A 6,911-nucleotide genomic window follows, 5' to 3' on the forward strand; every position below is an offset into this window, starting at 1 on the left:
CAATAGGACGACATTATTGACCATCTTTAACAGTGTTGACACCTCCCGGACGATTCATCCCTTCTCTAAGGACGCTGTTGGTCTGCAACTCCATATAACGATGAGCAGCAGGACAATATTCTTGACTATCATTAACAGTGCTGACTCCCCCCGGACGATTCATCCCTTCTCTAAGGACGCTTTTGGCCTGCAACTCCTTATAACGATGAGCAGAAGGACAATATTCTTGACTATTTTTAACAGTACTGACACCCCCCGGACGATTCACCCCTTCTCTAAGGACCCTGTTGGTCTGCAACTCCATATAACGATGAGCAGCAGGACAGTATTCTTGACTATCCTTAACAGTGCTGACACCCCCAGGACAATTCATCCCTTCCGTAAGGACGCATTTGGTCTGCAACTCCATATAACGATGAGCAGCAGGACAATGTTCTTCACTATCTTTAATAGTGCTGACTACCCCGGACGATTTATCCCTTCTCTAAGGACACTGTTGGTCTGCAACTCCATATAACGATGAGCAGCAGGACAATATTCTTGGCTATCTTTAACAGTGCTGACACCCCCCGGACGATACATCCCTTCTCTAAGGACGCTGATGGTCTGCAACTCCATATAACGATGAGCAGCAGGAAAATATTCTTGACTATCCTTAACAGTGCTGACACCCCCAGGACAATTCATCCCTTCTCTAAGGACGCTGTTGGTCTGCAACTCCATATAACGATGAGCAGCAGGACAACATTCTTGACTTTCTTTAACAGTGCTGTCACACACCGGATGATTCATCCCTTCTCTAAGGACGCTGTTGGTCTGCAACTCCATGTAACGATGAGCAGCAGTACAATATTCTTGACTATCTTTAACAGTGCTGACACCCCCCGGATAATTCATCCCTTCTCTAAGGACGCAGTTGGTCTGCATCTCCGTATATCGATGAGCAATAGGACAACATTATTGACCATCTTTAACAGTGTTGACACCTCCCGGACGATTCATCCCTTCTCTAAGGACGCTGTAGGTCTGCAACTCCATATAACGATGAGCAGCAGGACAATATTCTTGACTATCATTAACAGTGCTGACACCCCCCGGACGATTCATCCCTTCTCTAAGGACGCTTTTGGCCTGCAACTCCTTATAACGGTGAGCAGAAGGACAATATTCTTGACTATTTTTAACAGTACTGACACCCCCCGGACGATTCACCCCTTCTCTAAGGACGCTGTTGGTCAGCAACTCCATATAACGATGAGCAGCAGGACAGTATTCTTGACTATCCTTAACAGTGCTGACACCCCCAGGACAATTCATCCCTTCCGTAAGGACGCATTTGGTCTGCAACTCCATATAACGATGAGCAGCAGGACAATGTTCTTCACTATCTTTAATAGTGCTGACTACCCCGGACGATTTATCCCTTCTCTAAGGACACTGTTGGTCTGCAACTCCATATAACGATGAGCAGCAGGACAATATTCTTGGCTATCTTTAACAGTGCTGACACCACCCGGACGATACATCCCTTCTCTAAGGACGCTGATGGTCTGCAACTCCATATAACGATGAGCAGCAGGACAATATTCTTGACTATCCTTAACAGTGCTGACACCCCCAGGACAATTCATCCCTTCTGTAAGGACGCATTTGGTCTGCAACTCCATATAACGATGAGCAGCAGGACAATATTCTACACTATCTTTAATAGTGCTGACTACCCCGGACGATTTATCCCTTCTCTAAGGACACTGTTGGTCTGCAACTCCATATAACGATGAGCAGCAGGACAATATTCTTGGCTATCTTTAACAGTGCTGACACCACCCGGACGATACATCCCTTCTCTAAGGACGCTGATGGTCTGCAACTCCATATAACGATGAGCAGCAGGACAATATTCTTGACTATCCTTAACAGTGCTGACACCCCCAGGACAATTCATCCCTTCTGTAAGGACGCATTTGGTCTGCAACTCCATATAACGATGAGCAGCAAGACAATATTCTAGGCTATCTTTAATAGTGCTGACTCCCCCCATACGATTCATCCCTTCCGTAAGGACACATTTGGTCTGCAACTCCATATAACGATGAGCAGCAAGACAATATTCTTGACTGTGTATAACAGTTCTGACACACCTCGGACGATTCATCCCTCCTCTAAGGAAGCTGTTGTGTTGCAACTCCATATAACGATGAGCAGCAGGACAATATTGTTGACTATCTTTAACAGTGCTGACACTCCCCGGACGATTCATCCCTACTCTAAGGACGCTGTTGGTCTGCAACTCCATATAACGATGAGCAGCAGGACAACATTCTTGACTATCTTTAACAGTGCTGTCACACCCTGCACAATTCATCCCTTCTCTAAGGACGCTGTTGGTCTGCAACTCCATATAACGATGAGCCGCAGGACAATATTTTAGACTATCTTTAACATTGCTGACACCCGCCAGACGATTCATCCCTTCTCTGAGGACGCTGTTGGTCTGCAACTCCATATAGCGATGATTAGCAGGACAATATTCTTGACTATCTTTAACAGTGATGACACCCCCTGCTCGATTCATCCCTTCTCTAAGGACGCTGTTGGTCTGCATCTCCATATAACGATGAGCAGCAGGACAGTATTCTTGACTATCCTTAACAGTGCTGACACCCCCAAGACAATTCATCCCTTCCGTAACGACGCATTTGGTCTGCAACACCATATAACGATGAGCAGCAGGATAATGTTCTTCACTATCTTTAATAGTGCTGACTACCCCGGACGATTTATCCCTTCTCTAAGGACACTCTTGGTCTGCAACTCCATATAACGATGAGCAGCAGGACAATATTCTTCACTATCTTTAACAGTGCTGATACACCCCGGACGATTCATCCCATCTCTAAGGACGCTGTTGGTCTGCAACTCCATATAACGATGAGCAGCAGGACAACATTCATGACTTACTTTAACAGTGCTGTCACACACCGGACGATTCATCCCTTCTCTATGGACGCTGTTGGCCTGCAACTCCTTATAACGATGAGCAGCAGGACAATATTCTTGACTATTTTTAACAGTACTGACACCCCCCGGACGATTCACCCCTTCTCTAAGGACGCTGTTGGTCTGCAACTCCATATAACGATGAGCAGCAGGACAATATTGTTGACTATCTTTAACAGTGCTGATACTCCCCGGACGATTCATCCCTACTGTAAGGACGCTGTTGGTCTGCAGCTCCATATAACGATGAGCAGCAGGACAACATTCTTGAGTATCTTTAACAGTGCTGTCACACCCTGGACAATTCATCCTTTCTCTAAGGACGCTGTTGGTCTGCAACTCCATATAACGATGAGCAGCAAGACAATATTCTTGACTATCTTTAACAGTGCTGACACCCCCCGGATAATTCATCCCTTCTCTAAGGACGCAGTTGGTCTGCATCTCCGTATAACGATGAGCAATAGGACGACATTATTGACCATCTTTAACAGTGTTGACACCTCCCGGACGATTCATCCCTTCTCTAAGGACGCTGTTGGTCTGAAACTCCATATAACGATGAGCAGCAGGACAATATTCTTGACTATCATTAACAGTGCTGACACCCCCCGGACGATTCATCCCTTCTCTAAGGACGCTTTTGGCCTGCAACTCCTTATAACGATGAGCAGAAGGACAATATTCTTGACTATTTTTAACAGTACTGACACCCCCCGGACGATTCACCCCTTCTCTAAGGACGCTGTTGGTCTGCAACTCCATATAACGATGAGCAGCAGGACAGTATTCTTGACTATCCTTAACAGTGCTGACACCCCCAGGACAATTCATCCCTTCCGTAAGGACGCATTTGGTCTGCAACTCCATATAACGATGAGCAGCAGGACAATGTTCTTCACTATCTTTAATAGTGCTGACTACCCCGGACGATTTATCCCTTCTCTAAGGACACTGTTGGTCTGCAACTCCATATAACGATGAGCAGCAGGACAATATTCTTGGCTATCTTTAACAGTGCTGACACCCCCCGGACGATACATCCCTTCTCTAAGGACGCTGATGGTCTGCAACTCCATATAACGATGAGCAGCAGGACAATATTCTTGACTATCCTTAACAGTGCTGACACCCCCAGGACAATTCATCCCTTCTGTAAGGACGCATTTGGTCTGCAACTCCATATAACGATGAGCAGCAGGACAATATTCTTGACTTTCTTTAACAGTGCTGTCACACACCGGACGATTCATCCCTTCTCTAAGGACGCTGTTGGTCTGCAACTCCATGTAACGATGAGCAGCAGTACAATATTCTTGACTATCTTTAACAGTGCTGACACCCCCCGGATAATTCATCCCTTCTCTAAGGACGCAGTTGGTCTGCATCTCCGTATAACGATGAGCAATAGGACAACATTATTGACCATCTTTAACAGTGTTGACACCTCCCGGACGATTCATCCCTTCTCTAAGGACGCTGTTGGTCTGCAACTCCATATAACGATGAGCAGCAGGACAACATTCTTGACTTTCTTTAACAGTGCTGTCACACACCGGACGATTCATCCCTTCTCTAAGGACGCTGTTGGTCTGCAACTCCATGTAACGATGAGCAGCAGTACAATATTCTTGACTATCTTTAACAGTGCTGACACCCCCCGGATAATTCATCCCTTCTCTAAGGACGCAGTTGGTCTGCATCTCCGTATATCGATGAGCAATAGGACAACATTATTGACCATCTTTAACAGTGTTGACACCTCCCGGACGATTCATCCCTTCTCTAAGGACGCTGTTGGTCTGCAACTCCATATAACGATGAGCAGCAGGACAATATTCTTGACTATCATTAACAGTGCTGACACCCCCCGGACGATTCATCCCTTCTCTAAGGACGCTTTTGGCCTGCAACTCCTTATAACGGTGAGCAGAAGGACAATATTCTTGACTATTTTTAACAGTAATGACACCCCCCGGACGATTCACCCCTTCTCTAAGGACGCTGTTGGTCTGCAACTCCATATAACGATGAGCAGCAGGACAGTATTCTTGACTATCCTTAACAGTGCTGACACCCCCAGGACAATTCATCCCTTCCGTAAGGACGCATTTGGTCTGCAACTCCATATAACGATGAGCAGCATGACAATGTTCTTCACTATCTTTAATAGTGCTGACTACCCCGGACGATTTATCCCTTCTCTAAGGACACTGTTGGTCTGCAACTCCATATAACGATGAGCAGCAGGACAATATTCTTGGCTATCTTTAACAGTGCTGACACCCCCCGGACGATACATCCCTTCTCTAAGGACGCTGATGGTCTGCAACTCCATATAACGATGAGCAGCAGGACAATATTCTTGACTATCCTTAACAGTGCTGACACCCCCAGGACAATTCATCCCTTCTATAAGGACGCTGTTGGTCTGCAACTGCATATAACGATGAGCAGCAGGGCAATATTCTTGACTATCTTTAACAGTGCTGACACCCCCCGGACGATTCATCCCTTCTCTAAGGACGCTCTTAGTCTGCAACTCCATATAACGATGAGCAGCAGGACAATATTCTTGGCTATCTTTAACAGTGCTGACTCCCCCCGGACGATTCATCCCTTCCGTAAGGACACATTTCGTCTGCAACTCCATATAACGATGAGCAGCAAGACAATATTCTTGACTGTGTATAACAGTTCTGACACACCTCGGACGATTCATCCCTCCTCTAAGGAAGCTGTTGTGGTGCAACTCCATATAACGATGAGCAGCAGGACAATATTGTTGACTATCTTTAACAGTGCTGACACTCCCCGGACGATTCATCCCTACTCTAAGGACGCTGTTGGTCTGCAACTCCATATAACGATGAGCAGCAAAACAACATTCTTGACTATCTTTAACAGTGCTGTCACACCCTGCACAATTCATCCCTTCTCTAAGGACGCTGTTGGTCTGCAACTCCATATAACGATGAGCCGCAGGACAATATTTTAGACTATCTTTAACATTGCTGACACCCGCCAGACGATTCATCCCTTCTCTGAGGACGCTGTTGGTCTGCAACTCCATATAGCGATGATTAGCAGGACAATATTCTTGACTATCTTTAACAGTGATGACACCCCCTGCTCGATTCATCCCATCTCTAAGGACGCTGTTGGTCTGCATCTCCATATAACGATGAGCAGCAGGACAGTATTCTTGACTATCCTTAACAGTGCTGACACCCCCAAGACAATTCATCCATTCCGTAAGGACGCATTTGGTCTGCAACTCCATATAACGATGAGCAGCAGGACAATGTTCTTCACTATCTTTAATAGTGCTGACTACCCCGGACGATTTATCCTTTCTCTAAGGACACTCTTGTTCTGCAACTCCATATAACGATGAGCAGCAGGACAATATTCTTCACTATCTTTAACATTGCTGATACACCCCGGACGATTCATCCCTTCTCTAAGGACGCAGTTGGTCTGCAACTCCATATAACGATGAGCAGCAGGACAACATTCATGACTTACTTTAACAGTGCTGTCACACACCGGACGATTCATCCCTTCTCTAAGGACGCTGTTGGTCTGCAACTCCATATAACGATGAGCAGCAGTACAATATTCTTGACTATCTTTAACAGTGCTGACACCCCCCGGATGATTCATCCCTTCTCTAAGGACGCAGTTGGTCTGCAACTCCATATAACGATGAGCAATAGAACAACATTATTGACCATCTTTAACAGTGTTGACACCTCCCGGACGATTCATCCTTTCTCTAAGGACGCTTTTGGTCTGCAACTCCATACAACGATGAGCAGCAGGACAATATTCTTGACTATCTTTAATAGTGGTGACACCCCCCGGACGATTCATCCCTTCTCTAAGGACGCTGTTAGTCTGCAACTCCA

Source organism: Schistocerca gregaria, chromosome X (assembly GCF_023897955.1).
Source record: "Schistocerca gregaria isolate iqSchGreg1 chromosome X, iqSchGreg1.2, whole genome shotgun sequence".
NCBI lineage: Eukaryota > Metazoa > Arthropoda > Insecta > Orthoptera > Acrididae > Schistocerca > Schistocerca gregaria.